Here is a 24882-nt window from a genome sequence, read left to right on the forward strand (position 1 = left end):
TAAGATGCTAAATTACTTAATTATATAAAATGGCCTTATTCGTGGCTCAATCCTGAGCAAGCAATGGGAGATTTGGAGCACAGAAAAAATATAATAAATAAATACAAAATTATTTTCTTTGAGCAAACAAAAATGTATTCTGTGCTCAATAAATGTATTTGTGTGTTTACTATTATTCATATTAACATGCAATAATAACCCCTCTCACTCAGTTTGACTTTTTTGGGGGGTAACTGACAACATCTGTCCCATGTTGAGAGGAGGCATACTGCTAACTTTATGTACATATCTCTGAGACATGTTAGGATTGTTATAGCTAAACTCTCTATACACACACTTTGTTATGTCTTTCTTTACAGATACATTTGTGAGAAATGATCTACAGAGCCCAGTTGAGTAGAAAGTATTTGTTGTGTGGTGCTAACTACACAGCTAACACGCACATAGCACTCCAATGTAATATTGTGTTATGTAATGTAAACACTTAACAGCTGACATTACTGTAATTACCAGGATGCGGGGGTGGAAAGAAGGATATGAAACAGCAGAAGATGTGAAACATTACTCAAGCAATTGTTTCTGGTAAAAAAAACAAAAAAACAAAAAAAACACTAACGTCATCAATAGTATAGTAAGTACTGTAGTCAATATCCCCCTATGTTATCCTGAATACAAATTAGTTTCACCAGACCACTGACACAAAAAATCTTACACAGACAATTGCATCCACAAAAATATTCTGCTAGGTATGAAAAGGACTTAAGATAGCCAATAATTCCAATGATATTTCATCATGAGTTTTATCTCATCTATTTAGCTACTGAAGCTGTGTATTTATATTGTAAAGGAAAATACAGTTATTAATTTTTAAGGAAAGCTTTCATTGTCTTTTTTTTCATACTGCATTGCAATAGGCTGTTTAAAGTGATCATATATGAAAAACAACTAATCAGTGCTTATAGTACTCTATGCTAATAGATAAAGGAGTGATGATAGTACAGTCCATGCTTTGAATTCCTTAGATATAACTATGCAGTGTTCTAAGCAGACCGGATGGCATGCAGCAGATACTGTAACAGAGCGCTCATTACAACCATAAAAGACTTGACTTGACTTGGACTTGGCAAAAAATTACTTTTGAGCATCTCTGCCCGAAGTTATGTATCTGTAGTTACTGTGAGGGCTGCACTGTGTCAGAGTAATGCAGGTTTCAGTTGAGTAATTTAAACCTTTCAGACAATTATTGCCATGTTAGTGTTTTAAAATATTTGTCAAAGCTGCAGATTATGTGTTTGATACCCTTTTAAAATAGCGCAGAGATAAACTGTGTATAAATCATGTTCGTAGTAGCAAAGTCCAAATCGAGTCCTCCATTGAGGTAAGGGTTTCTTCTACATTTCTCAGTTTGCACATCACCTCCTTTTCTCGCCTCCTCTCCTTGCAGAACTGTGTATTTACATGAACAGGACTAAATCTAAGGTGAACAAAATCTTTAAAATATTACCATGTCTGTGAACATTTGTGCCGATTCACATCAGATAGATTTTCATCAGTAATGGTGGTTGTTTAATGGTGTATTCACTACAGGCAAAACGAGTTTGACCACAGGATCATTTGTGTATAGTCATACTTTGTACACTAGCCGTCCATAGAGCAACGGCACATACCGAGGGTGGTTAAATTCAGGACAACTCTCCGTGAATTCCGTACTCACCAAACGCTCTTCCTCTCTCTCTTATTTCCCCTCTCTCTCTGTAATGTTATGTTCTTGAAATAAAGTACCCCTCCAGCTCCAGTGGGCAGTCAACATTACAGTACATACACGTCCGCCAATGAAGGTCAGCTCTGCGGGACGCTGATGCAGTCAGGTTGATGAACAGTGAAGATAAATCCACTTCAATGCCAGAAGTTTAAAAGTAATCGATGTGGTCTCCTCCCATTGGTAAAAGGTTAAGGATCAGAGCAGAATCCAAAGTGACTCCAGGTGTTTAATCTCCAGAGGGTCTGGCTCTAATCCAGATTTACTAGCTGGCTCTAAGCAGCTGAGCAGCAGCTCTTGCCCCTCGCTCCATCTGCCTGTAAAACATCTATCATATTGTTTGCATAGCCTATTGTAGGTGTAAGTCATTGGGGATTAAGGAAAAGCCTAAGTATAAATAAAGTAACTGTGAGGGACCGCCGCGGCCTCCTCACGTAAAGGGGATCCGGGCAGACTAGAACCAGGTAAGTAGATGAAACCACCAGCCAGCGAACCGTCAAATGCCAGAAAAAGGCTTTTTATTTTCCACACAAACATGAAAATAAACACACATACTCTGAGAGCACAGAACAGCAAACACTGGTGACCACATAGCCTCGCACCAGGCTACTTCCTCTCAGAGCCCTCCCAAAGAGCTGAATGAAGCTCCCTTTCTTCTTCTTCTTCTTTTTTTTAATGGCGGTTGGCAAACAACTTTTTGTGCATTTCCGCCACCTTCTGAACTGGAGTGTGGATCAGAATGGAATTTGACGATTATCGGTAATGAAGCTCCCTTAAATATGGCAGCATGCTAAGCCCAATTGGGGCAAACCATTAATGAGGGGGAACACCAAAACCAAAATGGTCCACATCTGCCATTATACACATGAATATCCCCCAGAATAAACAATACACCATCCCCTTTTAACTCACATAATATTTCACATGTCAACACAAAACCTCTGCATAATAATCACCCAAACCACTATACACTATCAAAACCAACACCCCTGAGTGCTCTGGGACGCGCCCCCCTTGCCCCATGCTCGATAAAGACCGCCCCTGCTCACCTTCTCACAGTAACATTTAAACTTTGTAGATAGCTTTAATGAGTTTTTCACAGCCATAGCAAGTGGCTTAGTGCAGAAGCATCCAGTTAATACTGTAGTTTATCTGAAACCTTAAGTGAAAAAGTATAATGAGTCTAAACTTTAGAGGGATGGGGGAAGAGCAGAACTACACAACTACAACAATGTGTGTGTATGGTCAGAGACTTGGATACTAACAAAGCCACTGGATGCCATTCCAGCTAAGCTCCTGAAACAATGCAGCAGAGGTAATCACTCCCTATGGAGCCTTACTTTCACAATAATTCCCCAATTCAGCAAGTTATTGCAAAACTAAGGCTTGATCCTATTTCCAATTTTTACCCCTACTAGTTGAGAAGCTATCAGTAGCTGTATGTTTGATATCAAGACACCAGATCTGGAAATGTGTGATTTAGTGGATTACATTGTTGGAATCTGTTCTATTTACAATGGACGATGAGCTGCTCTGTGGCTGAACTGGCCAGGATTACTTCTGTTGCCACACATGTATGGCTGCATGTGGCTGCTGCATAACGTTAACATACATCAGTTGCCTGTCTGTGTCAATTTGTTTATTTTAGATTAAGAGGGAGAGGGAGATTAAGAGGATTTAGATATTTTCAGCACAAGTGGCCCTCAAACAATCATGACTGATTCAGAGTATCCTCCATGAAAAATGTTGACGTACTCCTCAGCATGGTCGGTGGACGCTGCGCAGCCATCGGCAACTATGGGAGCTAAGTTCAGCCGATAACAATATTTTGTAAAAGGTCCTATCGGACCTCTACTCTTTACCCAAGGCCACTCCGTAGGAAACACTGTTAACCTCGAGCCAACCTATGCCCTATAATGAAACGCTGAGAACCTCCTCTTTTAACCCCCCTTTTTTGAAGTTCCCTGTGAATTTTTAAAGGAAAAGGATACTGATTAGCTTACAACAATTTTATCACAAGCTTTAAATACAGCTCAACTCCTCCAAACAAACTTTAATTAAGATTAAGATTGTCTTTATTTATCCCACAACGGGGAAATTCACATATTACAACAGCTCGAGGTGCAAAGTACAAGTAAGAATAAAAATATTCATAGAAATAATAAATAGAAAATAAATAGAAAAAAAAAGATATTTAGAAAAAGCACAAAATATTTAGAAAAAACACAAAATATCTACAAAAAACAATAAGATATTAAGATATAAAGCAAACAAGTGGGTGGAAACTGTTCAGGTAGTGCAAGAGTTAAACAGTTTGATGGCTGTGGGGATGAATGATCTGAGATTGAAATGAGAGTAAAAAACAACTGCTGGACATCATCATGAAACTAGGCCACGGATGATTCAAGGTGGTGAGTTAAATCAACAGGAAGAAGAGCATGTGCATACTGAAGATTCTATCAAAAACTAATCACCACCCACCACACTACAACCAAAATGATGAAAAATCATTTGTTGTCCACCTTTGAATCTCTAGTTGAATTGGGGGAGCCCAAAAGGGCCCTTGGCCTGGCTTTATACTCAGACTTTTAGGCCACAACCTGTGACTTTTTAACTACTGTTTTATTAATCCTATATTTTTAACTCACAGATGGACCCAGATGGAGCTTTCATTTCTTGTGTCTTAACCCCTGCTTTTTAAAAAAAAAAAAATTATCCTTTTTTGTATTTTTAAAAGATTTTAAGGTTTCCTTGACTAGGGACTGAGCTTGCTAAAAAAAAAACCTCCCCTCCCTTCCCCTCCTAATCCCTTCCTCTTTTCCTTCCCTTGGTTTTATATCATTTTTTCACTGTAGGCAATTTACCAGATTACATGCAGCTTCCTCTGGCGCCACAAAAGGCTTTATACTACTTTCACATATGCAGCAGTACTCCCCAAGATCTGTAAAGACATTTTAACGTGTAAAAATTTGTGGTGATACCCTTTAATAATTTATCTAATTTATGCAATGTAAAATACCATAGAAATACCAATGTATAATACCAAGACTTAAGCTAATAATGGTGACTAGCAACTGTTGGTGACAGTTTTTATTCAGCCAAATTTGATAATTTTGTTTAAAGTTCTTGTTGCTAAGCTATGTTTGATATGAGTTAGTGGAGTCAATTTAAGTTTTTTAATAAACTTTACTGCACTTAAACAAGTGCACAATTGTTACAAGTGTTTACAATTAATCATGTATTGTTTTTTTCTTTTATGGCAAAAGGTGTAAAGGGGTGGCAGCTTTATTTGTAACTGACCATGTTAAATTGGCGTATGATATCATCTCAATCAAACCTAAATTGTATCGTGGCACACTTTGTGATAACAACAAATATTGTATTGTTGTCCAAAGAATTGTATTGAAACTGGTGATTTACATCCCTATTAATAGTCAGTGTGGACACCAGTGATGATTACTGCAACCAGTAACTCTTCCAATATTCTGATATGACAGTATTTTTTTTTTTATAACAGACTGGAAAAAATCTGACCTACTTTTTAAGGTAAAGATTAATGAATTATGTTAAAACAGAAACACTGGTATGGTCTTAACCATGGTGTGTGTCTATAAATTAAAAGAACATGTACATATTACATTGGTACATGTACTGAAAAAAAGATTACTGAAATCCAAAGTATCACTCAAATCTCTGGAAGGATCTTTAGGATTTGTCAGTGTGTTCACTGTAAGTATGTCTGGTCTTCTTCCATAATGGTATGAAAACAGTTGGTGAATACAGCACCAAATACGTCACTTCATTACTCCAGCTGCTTGATGAGTCTTTCTGTGTTAATGAGCACGCTAAATTTCTAGAGGCCAGCAAGGTTAGCCCTTTTCTACTGGCTAACCTCGTTTCAAACATGTTGGTTGAAAGAGGAAGCCTGATTCCTCCAGGGGCTTTATGGTGGCTGACAGTGTTTCTGTCCAGGCGGTTTATGTACCAGCAGGGCCAGTCCTCTCTGGTTTCACTGAGCAAAGAGAGGGCACAGCTGTAGCCACCAGCACTGAAACCCTCCCCACCAACGACAACTGCACTGCTGCACAAACAAAGACCTTGCTGTGTATGTAAAAGGACTCCAGACACAAAACCCTTAATGGTGTGGATTACGCTGGGCTGCACAACTTTGATTTACCTTCCAGACAGCACAGTATTGACGCCTCTCTGTCCACTCAGAGAGGCTGCCAGGAACCTGCTGTCTAAAGTCCCTCCATGAGAAGACTGCACTCTATAAATCTGTATGCACTTGCACCTTTTGGTGCTTATTTTCATAAATGCAGGAAACATCCAAATGTAGCACAGGCTTTTTGTATTTTTAAGAATTTGTCATAATTACCAAGTGACCAGAGAGTTGTTTGGCCCCTCACAGAGTTAATATAGCTATGAAGTGGATGGTGAAATCCATTCAGACTGAATATGGTTTCAATAATGTGTACTGCTGAGCATACATGCACCTGAATGAACATATAAAAGAAAAATAATGCATACCAAGGGTTGTAATGAGGTGCTGAGTGGGAAAACATGAACTTATAAACATAACAATTTAAAGTGAGTGAGTCTTAAACTCAATCAAAATTGGGAGTTCACAATATGATGAAATGATAAAAGAATTTGGCCAGGTCACAAACATATACCAGCTACAGCTACAATAGTACACTAAAATACGTGTCATTTAAACAAACAAATAGACAATGCAGAATATTGATCCATATTTGCTCATCACTTTGACAGCTTGATATGAGCTATGGGAGCCTCAGCTTAGAAGCAGGACACACAATGACAGCTGCCTCACAAACATTCCCATATTAAAACTGAGTAGTAAACCAAAAAACAGGCAATATAGTTGCAGATTCTTGATCAACATTTGGTCAGCACTGAATACTTTGACAGTTTCAGCTAAGTTTTGTGAGCAGTGTGTGTTTGGATGCTGTTTTAATCTTTTTCAACTGTACTGAATAAAAAAAGCCTGCATTTATTTTGATGCTGGTGCTCTAGCAAAATATCTAAAGGCGTTCAATGTCATACAGGCTTTAAAACAGTTAACCAGCATGAAATTGTTTCAACCTACTTTGTCAAAACAACAACAAAATAAACTATAACACAGGTCCCTTTAGTTTCACAGTTGTATGGCATGGCGATATGTTTGACTTTTGTAGCGATGTGACTGAAAATATAGGGCTGCTAAAGATACAACAGGGTTGTACACATTGACTGTTTAAAATAGTGGACAGAGCCATGGTGACGTCACCCATAGGTTTCTGCAGATTAATAAAGCCAATGTTGGTCATACAGGCTGTCGCTATCTTCGCAGTAACTGACTCCAGCTCATTCCCTGCTATCGAAAATCGGCAAAGTGGGCCGAGCATTGACAAGCTATCTGTGTTCACGCAAAGAATTTCACCTTGTGTAATTCGACTGAGTTTGACCTCGGGTTTACCTGCCCTAAATAGCCAGAATACCTTGCACAATAGCCACAAGATGGTGGCAAAAAATGGCACCAAGGGTGTGTTTGTGTTCAATTTGAGCAGAGTTAACACGTATGTACTTGTTTTCTGTTATCTTTTCTTTTCCCTATCTTCTCTGTAGGTTCATGAAGTAAGTTAATCCCTCCATTCAGCCCCTCCATTCAACAGTCAAATAAGAGTTATACTGCTTTTCCATGAAATTAGCGGGTATACACAATTTTTTTTAAATGCGGGTTCACCCGCTAGAAATCGCCTATTCACCCCATTCCCACAGGGAATGAACAGGGCTCCAACTCCAACATTCTGTCCCATAATAAAACGTTCTTGAATAGGCCACATCCTAAATTCAATTCATATCTACATGGCAGCACAGAATGTTGATAACGCGTCATAACTTTGCATGCCAGAATTTAGCGTGTTCACCCTGGTCTTGTTTAGATCAAAGCTGAGCCAAGTCGAGGTGATAAAACCCTGTGTCTACTGCAGAGTCAGAGTTTACACATTACCATTAGACACAAAACCCCAATCTTAGTGGGGGTTTAAGTAGGATTTTTGACCAGTGGAAAAGGGGTATTAGTGTACATTTTTAGTGAATTTTGGGTTCTGGCTGTCTCCTCCAGAGTTTGGAAGGGATAAATTAGATCGAAGAAAGTTAAATTTATAGACTGACTAGCCCCAGCTCTGAAAACAAATATAAAGCAATACATTCTTGGAAATCAAAAGCTGTTGTTTGATTGACCTACATCCAAGTACAAAGCAATATACTACATCAAAATTCCATAGCTTTCTCTCAACTCGACTTTCATCAGCTGTACTTAGGACCAGCGGTGTACTGGCCATATGGCACGGCGGAAAAATTTCCCACAGGGTTGCCACATTGTTGGGCCAATCAAACCCTTTCAATTACACCGACCTGTCTTTCCTCTTCACTGGCCCTATCTTGTCTATTCTTCATTACCATTACCAGACCGGTTTAAAAGTTCCATTTGTATCCACCACTGGTATGAATGTAGCAGCTATATAAAGCATTTGGTTGTTTTCTTCCCAAGAGTTAGGGCTTGCAAGGAAATTTGTTTGACCAATGACCTTACTTGCCCCCTGTTGTGTTAACAATCTAGAAATGTGCAACAACAGCAGGATGAGATAGTATGTAAAAGAGTAAAGGAGAAGCTGGCGTTGGAGGCCCAGGCTTCCAAATACAAAAGAATCGACCAACTGTTTGGCCATCATGACCCTCAAGTAGCAAGCCAATGTTGATTTGGAGGAGCACACAGTGGCAATAAGATTGACGTTTAATTAATTGTAGACTATGATGGCTATGTGTTCAGTTAAGACTAGCTACTAGCAAGTACTATGGTGCTGAAGCTAGTGGGCTATGCTTTGTCCTTTAGAGTCTGTAAGCCTATGTATTTAAAAAAAAAAGGCTATGTATAAATAAATCCAAATAGTGCAATGATCTTATTGAAAAATTTCTGCAGGATTGTAGAAATGGCCCTAAAGTCACAATTCTTTTTTACAGTCATTCATATAAATATAACAACAAAATGTAACAATGCTACTACTACTACTAATTATAGTAATAATAATAAATTGTGGTTCTACATTAAATGTTGTATGTTCTAGGGCTATATTGTGTACCTCTATTCTTCCCATATCATGCTTGTTTAGTACATGGGACAACATCATTTTATTTATTTTAGGACATCTTAGGATCTGTTATTTAAATTTATTTTATTATTTTATATTTATATTTAATTTAGGATATTTTACAACAATAATTGCAGTGTTATTTACCTTAAAAAAAATCAGGGGCGCTTGTGAGCAGCGACGTGAAGACGCATTAACCTGTTGCACCCGCTAAGTGCTAACTATGCCGATCAGCAGGCTTGCCTAACTAGCATTGAGGATGCATAGTCTGATAGGGTGGTGGACCTCCAACTGAGGGATAAAGTGACCAAGCTCAACCAGAAGGCTGAAGACCTGGAGGGAAGACAGCACTGCCGCAACGTCCGAATCTTAGGAGTAAAGGAAGACTTGGAGGCAGGCTCTCACCTTGCTTACTCAGTGGCTAGGCTATGTAGCGGACCAACTTCAGCACTGTTGCATCTCACAAGAAGGTCATCTGGGTAACACTCAAACAAACACAATTTCTTCCCCCACTTTGCAGCCACAAACCTATCAGTATGATGCAATCCAGAAGGGAGAGTTTTCTCACTTCTAAAGAAGAACTGTCACACCGCGGTGAGGGGTGTCTCGTTCTGGGTTTTTTGTCTCGTGAATTTCATATTTTATTTTTTAAAAAGTAACTCTCCTCTCGTTTCAGGTCACTTGCCCTTCCTCATGTGTCACCGGTCTGACGTCTCTCCCTGATCCCTGATTGTTTCCACCTGTTTCCCATTACCCTCTTGTGTCTTATAGTCCGCGTCTCCCTTTGTTCTGTGCCAGAGTATTTTGTTCATTCGTGTACCTCCAGCCTATGTCCACAGTCCTCGTCTTGATCTATGCCAAGTGCTTCCAAGTTTGTATTCTCAATTCCTTGCTTCCTCTTAAGAAGAGTGATTTTTTGTTGTAATTTTGTCAGCTCAGTTTTGAAGCTAAGTTTAATTTTGTAGCCGTGTTTCTTCCCTCTGTCGGAGTGGTTTTTGTTTCATAGTTTTTTCAGCTCAGTCGTGTAGCATAGTATATTTTTATAGCCTAAGCATCTCTCTCCGCTGGAGCGTTTTTTGCTGTTAAATTTTCATAGTTTTATCCTCGTAGGAGTAGAGTAGTTTTCAGCCTTTTCTTTTTGTCCCTTTGGAGCCATTTTCTGTTGTGTTTTAGTTTTGCTTTGATATTCTCTGTGATTTGTTTGTGTTTATTTCTGGATTTCCTGTTTGCCAAGTTACTAGAGTTCTATAGTCTATTTGGTTGTCACTCTGTCTTAAGAGTAAATAAGTGATTTCAGAATAAAAGCCTGCTTGAACTGTTCTCGCTCTGCATCTGAGTCCTCCTTTCCGCCCAGGCCTGACAAGAACAGCTTTTAACATTTCAGACAGATTTACAATAGGGGCCTGGTGGGACACCAGAACCAAAAGGGCAATTCACACCTCCACAGGATGGAGATGAGGTCTGTTCTCCAGTTGAATGACTGAGACCTCATCTTGAATTGATATTAAGTGTTTGTTTAATGGCTATAAACATCAAACGAATTGCAATTAACGCTTCAGCATGAATCTCTGTCTGCCACAGAACATATGAAACTTTGAAGACCCCACTTTTCCCTCTACAGGGGAGGCTGGTCAGATAACAACCAAGATCATAAACGTGCCTGCATTCCAGACTGACGTTAAATGCTTCTACCTGTGCCGCAACCTTTAAAATCAGTATGAGGTGACTGTTTTATTTATTCCTCATTATGCTCATCACATTCAGTTAAAATTGTTGTTTAAGGTAAGGTAAATCCCTGTGTTTTAATACCTTCCAAGCGTGAGTAACTCATTTAAGGGTTTCATTTTTACGTGTGACAATACTGCCATCTACTGACCATGTATGAATAATTGGTTCTGCCGTTCTACATAGAGTACACAGGATACATCTTATTACAATTAGTGAAGGAAATGTTGTAGAATCCTGATTTTGTTTAGTCAAATAGTTAGGAACTATTTACTCTTTGTTTAAACTGTTATATGCATGATGTTAATGTTCTTCACGATAATTTACCTAGAAGAATTCACTCATATATATGTTCTGTTTCTTTCTCTTTTGTTTCTATACTCCTAGTTCACATATTACTTGTTCTTGATATTTTAATGGGTCATTGTGGATGACACACATGGACAAAATTGTTGGTACCCTTCCGTTAAAGAAAGAAAAACACACAATGTTCTCTGAAATAACTTGAAACTGACAAAAGTAATAATAAATAAAAACATTACTGAAAATTAACAAATCAAAATCAGACACTGCTTTTAAATTGTGGTTTCATAATCATTTTAAAAAACAAACTAATGAAATTGGCCTGGACAAAAATGATGATACCCTTAACTTAATATTTTGTTGCACAACCTTTTGAGGCAATCACTGCAATCAAGCGATTTCTGTAACTCTCAATGAGACTTCTGCACCTATCACCAGGTATTTTGGCCCACTCCTCGTGAGCAAACTGCTCCAGCTGTCTCAGGTTTCAAGGGTGCCTTCTCCAGACTCTCTCCTCCATTGTTGTTCCTGAATGTCCAGACATCAGCAACATGAATGTCATGAGGTCAGTGTGAACATCAACGCTGATGAAAAATCGCGCTGTGTCATTCGGCACAGATGGCGCATTTAAGCTGCCCGGAGCAATTAGACCCTAACAGCTAAAGTGCAAGTTAAAAACAAGGACATACAAAAACATTGGAGTAATTGAGTTAAGATTAAAGCCTATGAATGCATATTGCCATTTAGATTAGCTAGTATCTAGTAGCCTATCTGATAGCTGGTTGCTGTTAATAACATGACAGGTTTGATCTTTACATGTTCCAGATTTACAATGATGTTACTGAGAGGGAGTGAACAAGAAAAATTTCTAATCAAATGGAAAAAAAACTAAAACGTTTTAACTCTTCACAGCTGTTACGTGCCCAGCAGGGGCAGAGGGTTTGTTTTCTTTCTCCCTCTCTTCTCTGTCTCTCCCTCCCCTAGTTTTCCTTCAGGTGCTGACAAGGTGACGAGCTGCACCTGAGAGGCCATGAAGCCACCGCCCCCTGTTGCAGTAATTTCTGGGGTGGCCAATCACCTGACTGGAGGCCCAATAAAAGGGAGCCTGGCTGAGGAGCTCGCTCTCTCATTTTTCATTTGGTCCTCACATGATAAACATGCTCAGGCAGATTTTGTTTTGTTTTGGATTGGTAAAGGTATGTGGTGGGAGAAAGGAGTTAGGTAAGTTGGGGTGCCCTGTACACTTCATCACATAGTAAACTGTCTAGAAACACTAGGTTAGCGGTGGATGGATGCCACTTGTGTATCGTTTTGAAAGTTGTTTTGAACTCTGAGAGAAGACAGGTTTTTGTGTTGTGAATAAGAAGTACTATAGGCCTTGTTTTGTTTTATTGATTTCATTGCTTTGGCACTCCACCGCCCCTGTTTCCTCCCCCACACATTATAAACCACGTTGTGAGTTAAGTTCACCCCTCATTAAAAAATGTTTTCCCTTAAACGTTGTCTTGTCTAAATCCTTGGTTTGTCGTTCCCTGTCCCCCCTGGACAATAAGAAGGGACGTAACACAAATGGGGGCTCTATTTTTTCCCTGAGCTAAAAGACAATCAAGAGGTTTGATGAGTCATTGTTTTGGTACTGTGTTTGACAATGGGTTTTGAGTTGGAGGACTATATCGACAATCCTAGTTTTGATAAACTAGAGTTATGCCGCAAGGATGATTTACTGGCTATTGCAGCACACTTTAATATTTCAGTGCAAAAGTATGGTGTTAAAAGGGAGATCAAAAACAGAATATTGGAGAAGCTACTTGAGTTAAATGTTCTCTCAGTCCCTGTGTCTCTTGATGATGTTCCTTCTGCTGTAGAGGTTTTGTCTCCTAGAGATGACAAAGTTGAGCTGGTTACACTGACTACACCTCCAGCAGACATGGCTGAAGGTGGGGCTTCTCCTGCTACTTTGCCTCGTTTTGAGCCTTTCTCTCTAGAGTCCCATGGATCCAGTATGGATGCCAGACTCAAGGTTCACCTAGCTCGCCTTCAGCTGGAGGCACAGGAAAAGGAAAGCATGCGTAAGGCAGAGCATGACCTCCAATTACAGATACGCAAGCTTGAAATAGAAGCTGAAAAGGAAGTCAAATTACGGCAGCTTGAAGTAGAGGCCCTGAGAATTTCTTCTGGCCGAACACTGATGCTTGTGCAGCAGGGGCTGGGGCGGTGCTTCTGCAAGAGGATGACCAGGGCATCGACTATCCTGTGAGTTACTTCTTCCGCAAGTTTGATAAACACCAACTTAAGTATTCCACCATTGAGAAGGAAACTCTTGCACTCTTGCTTGCTCTACAGCATTTTAAAGTTTACGTAGGGTCAAGTGCAAAGCCTTTCAAGGTTTTTACAGATCATAATCTCCTGGCATTCCTTCACCGTATGTACAACCACAACCATCGTCTTATGCCTTGGTCCCTGATTGTTCATAATTACAATCTTGTCAATCAATTAACCATCTCAGAGAATGAGGATTGGGCTGGGATTTTTCAGGTTGTTGTGCCTACAGTTTTTCGTTCCCAGGTGTTGTCCCTAGCTCATGACCACCCATGGTCAGGACACATGGGGGTCACAAAGACCTATAACAGAGTCCTTAAGCATTTCTTTTGGCCAGGACTTAAATCTGATGTGGTGCAGTACTGTCGTACTTGTCATGTGTGACAGGTGGTTGGTAAACCAAATCAGGTGATCCCCCCCTGCTCCTCTCTGTCCCATTCCAGTTATGGGTGAACCATTTGATAGAGTGATTGTAGATTGTGTGGGACCACTGCCGAAAACTAAATCTGGGAATCAGTTTCTTTTAACTATCATGTGTACTTCCACTAGGTTCCCAGAAGCTGTCCCCCTGCGTAAAAGTACAGCTCCAGTGATTACCAAGGCCCTGGTAAAGTTTTTCTCGCTGTTTGGTCTGCCAAAAGTGGTTGAAACTGACCAAGGTACCAATTTAAAATCCAAGCTGTTTGCTCAGGCCCTGAAATCTTTAGGTATAACATGTAGCCCTTACCACCCTGAAAGCCAGGGAGCACTTGAACGATTTCATCAGACTATGAAATCCATGTTGAGGAAGCACTGTAGTGACTCCCAGAAGGATTAGGATGATGGTGTCCCCCTAGTTCTGTTTGCTGCCCGTGAAGCAGTACAGGAGTCACTAGGTTTCAGTCCAGCTGAGCTAGTGTTTGGACTTGAGGTTAGGGGTCCGTTAAAGGCCCTTAAGGAGCATTTGGTCATACCAGAACAAAAGGTAAAAAGAATTCCAGAATACGTGGCCAAGCTTAAAGAGCGCCTCCAGCTGGCTTGCTCTTTGGCTAGGGATGCACTGACCTCTTCCCAAGTGAAGATGAAGAAACATCATGACCAGAGAGCAGTTGCTCACTGGTTTCAACCGGGAGACAAAGTGTTGATTCTTTTACCTGTACCTGGTTCTACTCTTTCCACTAGGTTTTCAGGTACTTATGTGGTAGAGAGCAAACTGAGTGACACAAACTACATTATCCAAACCCCTGACCGCCGGCGACAGACCAGAGTGTGTCATGTCAACATGATGAAACTGTACCACCCCCGAGAGGATGAAAATGAGCCACCTACATCCCAAACCATTGTTTCACCTATGGCGTCAATTTCAGAGGTGAGCTCTTCTGCTGCTGTTGATGGCTTGGTGATGCATAATGCTACACCACAGGGGGCGAGACTAAGAAACACTGAGGTTTTGTCTGATTTGTCTCACTATCTGTCTCATCTCCATGATGATCAGAGTAGTGACATTACAAAACTCATGTATGTTTTTCCAAGCCTATTCAGTGATATTCCCTCCCAGACCTCAGTCATCACACATGACATCGTTCTGACTAACCCTATGCCAATCAAGCAGTGGGCCTGTCGGATTAATCCAGCTAAGAGAGAGGTAATGAAAAAGGAGGTGGAATATCTATTGCTGAATGGATTTGCAGTACCAAGTTGTAGTTCCTGGAGTTCTCCTTGTCTCCTAGATGTTAAGTCTGATGGAAGTCCGAGATTTTGTACTGACTTCTGCAGTGTAAATGCAATCACTGTCCCTGATGCATATCCTTTACCTCGTATCGATGATTGCATTGATGAGCTCGGTCCTGCAAAATATGTTAGCAAGCTCGAGATGTTAAAGGGATATTGGCAAGTTCCTTTAACCCGCCAGGCTTCTGAAATAACGGCTTTTGCAACCCCTGACAGCTTCCTCCAGTATACAGTTATGCCTTTTGGACTGTGCAATGCTCCTACTACCTTCCAGAGGCTAGTAAATAAGGTATTAGGGGATGTTTCAAACTGTAAAGCTTATTTAGATGACATTGTGGTGTATTCGGATGACTGGGCTAGCCACATGACCACACTGAGGGAGGTTTTCAGACACTTATCTGCCGCATCTCTTACCCTGAACCTTGCTAAATGTGAGTTTGGGAAGGGTACTGTTCTCTATCTTGGTCAGCAGGTTGGTCAAGGACAGGTGTGTCCGGCAAATGTGAAAATCACAGCCATTGCTGAGTTTCCAGTACCACCTACCAGAAGGGAGCTGTGCCGTTTCCTTGGGATGGCTGGTTACTATCGGCAGTTTTGCAAAAACTTTTCCTCTGTGGCAGCCCCAATGACTGCTTTAACCAGTCCTTCCAAGCCCTTTGTCTGGTCTGGTGAGTGTCAACAGTCTTTTGATAGCCTGAAAGGTCTTCTTTGTTGCACTCCTGTTCTGTCTGCCCCAGATTTCACCTCACCCTTTAAGCTAGAAGTAGATGCTTGTGTAGCAGGGGCTGGGGCGGTGCTTCTGCAAGAGGATGACCAGGGCATCAACTATACTGTGAGTTACTTCTCCTGCAAGTTTGATAAACACCAACTTAAGGGTTACACCCCGCCTTTCTGAAACCCCGCTGTTCCGAAAATAGACTTCCATTCCTCGTAATGGCGTGGTTTCTCATTTTTTCTAAAGACCCCGCTATTCCGAAAAGGCTATTGTGGTACCCCTGACCCTAACCCCTAACCCTAACCATATTGGGAAGTAATTGGAAGTTGAAAGTCGGATTCGGAACAGCGGTGTGTCGGAGTGGGGTGTGTCGGGATTGAGGGGTTTCGGAATGGAGGTGTTTCGGAATGTCAGGCTGTTCCCCAACTTAAGTATTCCACCATTGAGAAGGAAACTCTTGCACTCTTGCTTGCTCTACAGCATTTTGAAGTTTACCTAGGGTCAAGTGCAAAGCCTATCAAGGTTTTTACAGATCATAATCCCCTGGTATTCCTTCACCGTATGTACAACCACAACCATCGTCTTATGCCTTGGTCCCTGATTGTTCATAATTACAATCTTGAAATTAACCATAAAAAGGGATCTAAAAATATTATTACTGATGCATTATCACGTGCAGCATAGTTAGGTAGGTTGCAGGTTTTGTAGTCTGGTTTCAAAGACATGATGTTTGGACTTGTATGGGTGGGGGTGTTACGTGCCCAGCAGGGGCAGAGGGTTTGTTTTCTTTCTCCCTCTCTTCTCTGTCTCTCCCTCCCCTAGTTTTCCTTCAGGTGCTGACAAGGTGACGAGCTGCACCTGAGAGGCCATGAAGCCACCGCCCCCTGTTGCAGTAATTTCTGGGGTGGCCAATCGCCTGACTCAAGGCCCAATAAAAGGGAGCCTGGCTGAGGAGCTCGCTCTCTCATTTTTCATTTGGTCCTCACATGATAAACATGCTCAGGCAGACTTTGTTTTGTTTTGGATTGGTAAAGGTATGTGGTGGGAGAAAGGAGTTAGGTAAGTTGGGGTGCCCTGCACACTTCATCACATAGTAAACTCTGTCTAGAAACACTATGTTAGCGGTGGATGGACACTTGTGTATTGTTTTGAAAGTTGTTTTGAACTCCTTTTTTTTTTTTTTTAGAGAAGACAGGTTTTTGTGTTGTGAATAAGAAGTAGTATAGGCCTTGTTTTGTTTTATTGATTTCATTGCTTTGGCACTCCACCTCCCTCCTTTCCTCCCCCACATATTGTAAACCACGTTGTGAGTTAAGTTCACCCTCATTAAAACATTTTTTCCTTTAAACGTTGTCTAAATCCTTGGTTTGTCGTGTTGTCGTTCCCTGTCCCCCCTGTACAATAAGAAGGGATGTAATAACAGCTAATATAGCTAAAGCTAGCATTAGCTACTATCCAGCCATTAGAATCATTGCTAACACTATGGAAAAGGTAAAGCTACATATTTTGCGCTTTAATGTCAATTTAAACCACTAAACACGTTTACTGTTAAAAAGAGTTAGTAGTAGGGAGAGACGCCATTAGCTTACCTTTCTCACAGGACAAAGAGCAGACTGTCAACTGTTGTTCAACTGCTGGTCAGATATACATTTGAATTTGTTTATGGTGGAAAAAAAGATCCCTCCAGAACCTTTTGAAAATAGATCCTCCAGGAACCCCTTTAGCTGTTAGAGGATTGTCCAAGAACTCTTTTTGTTCCAAGTGAGCAAGGTTCCTTGAGTATTGAGTATTGAGTATTTGCAGGCTACATACTGGCAGAAGTGGTTCTCCCCAAGTCACTCACACTAGAGGTCGACCGATTAATCGGTTTGGCCGATAGGACCTTTCACAAACCATTGTTATTGACTGAACTTGGCTCCGATAGTTGCCGATGGCTGCACAGCCTCCACCGACCACACAGGGGAGTACATCACCTTTTTACATGGAGGAATACGCTAAGTCAATCATCATCATTTGAAGGCCACTTGTGCTGAACATATATCTAAATCCTCTTAATCTCCCTCTCCGTCTTTATCTCAAGTAAACAAATTGACACAGACAGGTAACTGCTGTACATTAACGTTAGATATGCAGCAGCCATACATGCACAACAGACTTTAATTAATGTCATGTTTTTCAATGTAGACTAAGAGACTAACTTTACATCAGACATATTTTTTTCATAAACTAATTCTCCACTTCATGAAATACCTTCCATGCATTACTCTGGCACCAGGGTTAGAAAATGTGGGCTAACAACAAATCTTTGCACTCCCGTCATAACGTTAATCGTTGGAACAACTGATTTTACTGGAGGCTGACAAGTGTGGCATTCAAGTCATATCTAGTCTCGCATAGCCAGACCTCTCTCATACAGTATGACTCATTTTCTGTTTATTCTCCCCACAAGTTTTACAGTCTTGAATATATAACGCAAGGCCATTACCTTGTCCATGACAGGGACAGGGCACTCTTTTCCAAATAATCCAGCCACGTAGCTATCCATCCGTTCATGAAATGAAATAGCACGCTTTAGGATCCTCCTTACCCTGGGAATATGCACAAACATTTATGGTTTTTAAGAGTGGCATTTAACAATGTAGCGGGACGCACAACAGAAGTAATCCTGGCCAGTTCAGCCACAGAGCAGCTTATCGTCAATTGTAAATAGAACAGATTCCAACGATGTAATCCACTAAATCACACGTTGCCAGATCTTGTGTCTCGATAGCAAACAGACAGCTACTGCTAGCTTTTCAACTAAAATTAAAGACTTTGTCCTGCACATCTCTAAAGTAACTCTATTTTACCAACGTTACAAAGCTTGAGTTTCACTGTAATTTATCACAGAGAGGGTAGGAGGGACTAGGGGGAGAGAGAGAGGGATAGAGAGAGGGCCCTAATGTTCAGTTCAACAGTTCTCATAAAGGTTATACCAAAGATTGTTAACTTTCATCAGTGTTACATTTAAAATATGAATATAGATGACTATGTTGTACCTGTCCAGCTTTCACAGACCAAAAAAAAATTGCCATTTTAATAACACAGATGTATATATAATATATATATATTCAATATTGGCCAATTAATCGGCTATCAGCTTTTTCCTTCTCCCAACTATTGTTATTATATCTGCCTTTAAAAATCCACTATTGCTCGACCTCGAACCCACACCTCCATGTTCGCATTGCAATACTCTAGACACCAAACAAGCAAGCATATAAATTGGTCTGCAAAATGTTAGCATTTGACAGGCACTTTACTTTCCTCACAGTTTTAATCTCACAACATTCGCAGATGGTTTGGAAAAGTATCAATATGTCTGTGGGATTTTGGCAGGTGCAATTTATGAGACAACATTTAAAGTCTCTTGGGTAGAATTCATTCAGTCCTCTCCAGTGATCCCCTTACTACTCTTAACAGGAACAGGTGGCACATTTGGAAAAGTTTATATACTGCAATAAAATGACAAGGGGTTTTTAATGCGGAGTAAGGAGCAAAGTACTGCCTTGCAATGCATTGTAAAAATCCATGATTCAAGATTGAAAATTTGTGGTATACAATCTCAGAAATCCTTAGGGCTAAAGATGGAAAATAGCAATAAAGTAAAAATCTAGCCAGTCCAACCCAAAACAAACAAAGACAAAAGCATTAGATATCTGAGCTAAACGCAAAGGAATCGTCATGCAGGGCAACTTTCCAGCTAACCAGCTAGCTGTATTCATCAGCAAAAGGCCAAGGTCAGAATCAGGTATGGTTGTTTTCAAATGTATTTTTTGTTTTCACAAATTGCATTTGAAAAAACGGTTCTACACAGGCATTAAACTTTTCACAGTTTAGGGCCTGTACCTTAACACCAGAATAAACACTGACTATTCTTCCTGGGGTCCACCTCAAATACACTTATACAAACACTATAGCCACATAAACACAACAAACAAAACAGTTCACCTAATTGAATTAACAATCAAGTTCTTATGTTTTCCTGTACATTTAAATCTTAATCATTCAAATTATGGCTTTTTTTGTATTTCATGTTCAAAAACTAGTCCCTGTACATTGAGAGCAAATTTAACCAGAGTCAAATTCCTTGTTTGTGTACACATACTTGGCCAATAAAGCTGATTCTGATTCTAAGGTTTCACATTTGAAAAAACATGTCTTTACACAAATTAACTGATATTAGCTGAGCTTTTCATTTACAGTTTTTTTCGATTGCTAAGACGCATTGGTCGAAACTGAAGCGGCATGTTCAAAACTCTTAACAGTCTGCAAAACAGAAATGCATGTGGGCTAAACTGTGTCTCACTTTTCATTGCTTTCAGACAAAGTGCATTCAGTGACCACAGTCACCGAAATGGATGAAGTCTTTTCTCATTCACTAGTTCACACCTGCAAAACACTATGCTTTAACAGCACATTTTTCGAATGCTAACACACTTTGTTCAAAACAGTTAAAAAAACACTCAAAACAGAATGATAGGGGAAAAAACACAGGGAATTTCTGCTGCAGCCACATTGAAATCTATTGAAAATGATATCAAAATATTGACAATAAAAATAAATAAAACGAAGATGCAATTCCAAACAGCTGATGGTAGTTTTCAGCTGAAAACTGATTCAGGTGATCTGCGTTTGGCCTCATTAGCAAGCATATACAAAAGGAGGCTTCTGATTCTTTTTCCTGTGCAAGTATGGATCAAAGAGCAGCGGGCGAAGTTGGTAGAGAGAGAAGAGCAGCCAGGAGAGGAAGGAGTTTAGTTTTATCTCTTACTGTAATTTGTATTCTACCCCTGGAATTCTGAGATTCTGCATTATTCTGTTTACGTAATCTTTATTTTCTGTATGGTCCTGAAATGCAAAAGCACAAATGTTCTTGAATAAATCTCTGCAATCCTGATTCAGTGTTGTTGCAATATATTACAGCATTTACTATAATTTAGAACCATTAAAGTGCAAAAGATCCTATATAAAATACTGATTTACCTGACAAAAATCATTCAAACTTGAAATATAAGATGTATTCGATGTAATGTTCTTTGTTGTTAGTATTTTGTCGTTCCGTTTGTTAAGAGTGATTTTGTGTGTTTCCAAAGTGAGACAATGTGCTAGTGTTTTGTTGAATGAGCTTCTCTTGAGACAAGTATGAAGTGTTTTGTTGGTGAGACACACTTTTGGGCATGAGATTAACTGTTGAGCTGAGCTGAAAGATGGAAATGCAGACTGTGTTAAGAGTTTTGAACATGTCGCTTCAGTTTCGACCAATGCTCCTTAGCAATCGAAAAAAACTGCAAATATGGAGGAGTCTGATGGTGGACTGGCTCAGTAGGTTTGAATCTACAGATACCTCTATGGCCCCTGCTTTAGAGGACCCGGGGATGGCCAAATGACTCTAAATTCAACTTTACAGTTTCGGTCTGAAGTCAAACGACAGTGATTACAGTGACTGTTGCAGGGAGCATGCAACCATGATGGATAATGATGTTGTTCCAGTAACACTTGTTGACTTCTCGCCAATTCGCAGAATATTTTGTTTGTAGGCCCCCTGTTTCAGAGAACGTAACAAAACATCGCTCTGTGCATCCTCGTAACTCGCGCGCCATCTGCAGAGGCCAATTCCACTCGTGTCCATGATTTATGCGTTTGCAAACAATCTCTGCACCCAGATGACAGTGACTGCCACACCCGTTACCACAACTCTCCTCCCACTGGAGCGCATGATCAACAAGGTAACAACGGCTGCTGCTGAAGAAATTAACTCAGTGCGCTCCCGGAAAATTAAAGTATGTCAGTGCGATGCCGCAGTCCGCACACTGTGTCCGTCATTTCTTACTTTATCAAAAGTATGTTTTTAAATTTATAGTCTTGCACCCAAAAAGTTCATCTCAAAAGATGTTGTGGACTATATAGTTCCACTGAATAATTATTATATATATTATTATAAGTTGAAGACTGCACGGCGTCTACATTGTATATGACATATGTGCATCGTAACATATTTAGAAAGAAAAAACGTATAGTAACTAGGTCTACACACCCTAATTCTACTTTTGTATCCCCCTGGAATGGATGAATAGCTTACGCATTTAAAATGATGTAAAGTGGTTTTACAGTTCTTTTCTGGTGCTTGTATAAATGTATCTTCACTTCCACCTCTGCTAACAGTTTGTGACATTAAGTCTTTGTCAATCCTAAATTTAAACTAAATATGTCCTTGATCAATGACTTATTATTAATATTATTATTATTATTATTATTATTATTATATTGTTGTTGTTGTTATTATAAGATTATTATTACTACCTAGTCTGTAATCAGATTATATATGCAATCTGGCAGACGTTTTGAAGAGAAACGTTACCTTATTTATAAGAGAATAACGATCCTGCCTGAGCTCATGGGTCCGTTGTTTGGTGTTGATGGTAATATATCCAGTAATCAATCCTGAAAAGTATCAGCTTTGTCCTCCTGAAGGCTCACAGGCAGTGCTCAGTCAAATGAGGACTCTCCGGCAGCGTCTCAAGAGCACACTGACAAACCCATCCCATTCTCAAGACACTCTGGACTGATCCTGTGACATCACTAGCCTCTCTACCAATTACAGCTGTCACCGTCCTGCACATTTCATTGCTATGAAAGTGTTGTGGAACAGTTATTAGCTCGACTTTATATGACATAGATTTAAAATTAATAGTTGATAGGTGTACACACTTTTAATAATACGGAGCGATAGAGGTGACATGGATGTGTTGGTTTTTTTTTAACTCGCGCGCGAGCGAGATACATATAGATGAACGGATCTATATGAAATGGACTAAAAGAGCGGTCATGAGTCGTGTTGTAGCCAATGATTTATGTATAACATAAAGAGACTTGCTCCTTTTGTGATGAGATGAGAGACTTGATGTTTTGTGATGAGATTTAAATATAATGTGTTCATATTCTGGTAATGGCTTATAATAGCAGCCAGTATGAATCACGTCTGTTACAATACTCTCACCTTGGAAGAATTGTCAATAAAATCAGGCAAATGTTTATCTGTTTCTGTGTGGGTTAATAACACTGTGTACATATAAGAACAGTTTCAGTTCCACTTGTGTACTATTTACTCTCAGCTATTCCACCCCAAAGCTGATGTGTTACTATAAGCTTTAACATGTAAGTTATAAGATAGTGTGTAAAACATGCTGGAGTACTACCTCAAAGAAGCCAATATGCGTGCAAAAGTATTAAATAGGCTACTCTATACTAAGAGTAAGCACAAGCCAAGTATACTTCTACTTTCTATATAAGGCAAGAATACTTAATTATACTTTTCTTAAGTATATCTAGATCAAAAGATTAAGTACAAGTATAGGCCAAATATACTTAGACTTTTCTGTATACTTATATAAGATAAGCCAAGTCTCCTTAAGCATAATTTTGTTAAGTATATCTCTGATTAGTACATAAAAAGTACACTGAAAGCATACATTCTTATTTTTAGTTTAAAAGAAGCATACTAATAGCATACTTGAATAAACTTCTTTTCTGTAAGGGCATGACCGCTCTTTTAGTCCATTTCATATAGATGCGTTCATCTATATGTATCTTGCGTGCGCGACTTACTGTATCCAGAGGCGATTCTAGAGTCTGTTGGGGCCCCAAGCAAAAATTTCCATAACATAATAAGTTTGCTTATTTACTTTCTTCTACCCTAATAGCTAGCAAATTAATACTATTCATTTACTAGCTCTATTATTTTAATAGAGTGCTGCTACTTCCTGTCAAGGAGGACAGGACAGCAGCTAACGTTAGGTGACACTTTTTTCCTTTTTTTTTTTAACTTGTTGCTGACCATAACCGCGTCTATGGCAGTGGCCAGGCAGAGCCGCACTCGAGTCGGTCGAGGTCAATGGAATGCGGGTCCAGCTCAGCTTGCAAACTAACCGAATGTGAAGTAATTCACATAACAATGTTACCGTTTTTAATTTCAAAGGGATCAGCCAGCGGCGCCTTCGCACATGCGTGACTCGCAAGCACCCACAGACAGTCCAGGACTAGGCCATCTGTGGGTGCTTTGGCATGGTCCCACGGCAGCACCCGCTGCTCGTTGAACGATACGTGCTTTCACGTCAGAGTCTCCACAAGTCTCCAAATACACCAGAAAAAGTCGCTAGATTTGTCGCTAGTCGCTTTTATGAAAAAGAGTCGCTAGAGGGGTCTGAAAACTCGCTAAATATGGACAAAGTCGCTAAGTTGGCAACACTGCATCACACAGGTGAACGTGAGGTGGGATTGATTGACATGGGGCCCCATTCCGGAGGTTTCGAGATGTCAATGTAAATCAAATCAAATCAAATCAAATCAAATCAAATTTTATTTGTATAGCCACAATTCACAAATCACAGTTTGCCTCAGAGGGCTTTACAATCTGTACAGAGACGACACCCTCTGTCCTTCGACCCTCGATTCGAGTGAGGAAAAACTTGCCCCCAAAAAAAGCCCTTTTAACAGGGAAAAAAAAATGTGAAAGAACCTCAGGAAGAGCCACAGAGGAGGGATCCCTCTCCCAGGACGGACAGACGTGCAATAGATGTCGCATGTACAGAGCAGATCAACGAGATCACAATGTATACAATTATAACAGATGGTTGACAGGAATGAAAGTACATAAAGAGGTATTACAGCAATAATAATGAAATGCACATAATGGAAATGTGACTACTAGTAATAACAGTAGTAGTGGTTAACGGTAAGGATAGTATGTAGTAATGCATTACAATAATAGTAGTGAAACGTATGTAACAGAGATATGACTAATATTAGCAACAGTAGTGGTGGGTGTCAGGCAGGGCCATGGCAGTAGGCGCATCCACGATCCACGACCCGGGTGCGGCCAGGATCCATGAGAGCCTGTAGGACTAGAAAGCACAAGGACTCTGGGGAAGAAGTGAAGTCAGTGACATGCAGAGATGGGGCATGTATACAGGCATAATGTATACAGATGGAGAGGAGAGGAGGAGAGAGAAGCTCAGTGTGTCATTTGTCCCCCGGACTGGACCTATAGCAGCATAACTAAGAGCTGGTCCAAGACAGGCCTGGGCCAGCCCTAACTATAAGCTATATCAAAAAGGAAGGTCTTAAGTCTACTCTTAAAGGTAGAGAGGGTGTCCGCC

The 24882-nt window shown here is 40.1% G+C and overlaps 1 protein-coding gene across 1 annotated transcript in view; it reads right to left on the reverse strand.

The window, feature by feature from the left end:
- The window catches only part of megf10 (multiple EGF-like-domains 10), a 225562-nt gene extending 203340 nt beyond the window's left edge, over positions 1-22222 (reverse strand). The window contains exon 1 of the mRNA XM_084383730.1: positions 22086-22222. The gene's annotated coding sequence lies outside the window, so the exon portion shown is untranslated. The remainder of the gene's footprint in view (positions 1-22085) is intronic.
- Positions 22223-24882: the final 2660 nt, after the last annotated feature.

This window comes from Pagrus pagrus (assembly GCF_965226575.1).
Source record: "Pagrus pagrus genome assembly, chromosome: 19".
NCBI classification, from domain to species: domain Eukaryota; kingdom Metazoa; phylum Chordata; class Actinopteri; order Spariformes; family Sparidae; genus Pagrus; species Pagrus pagrus.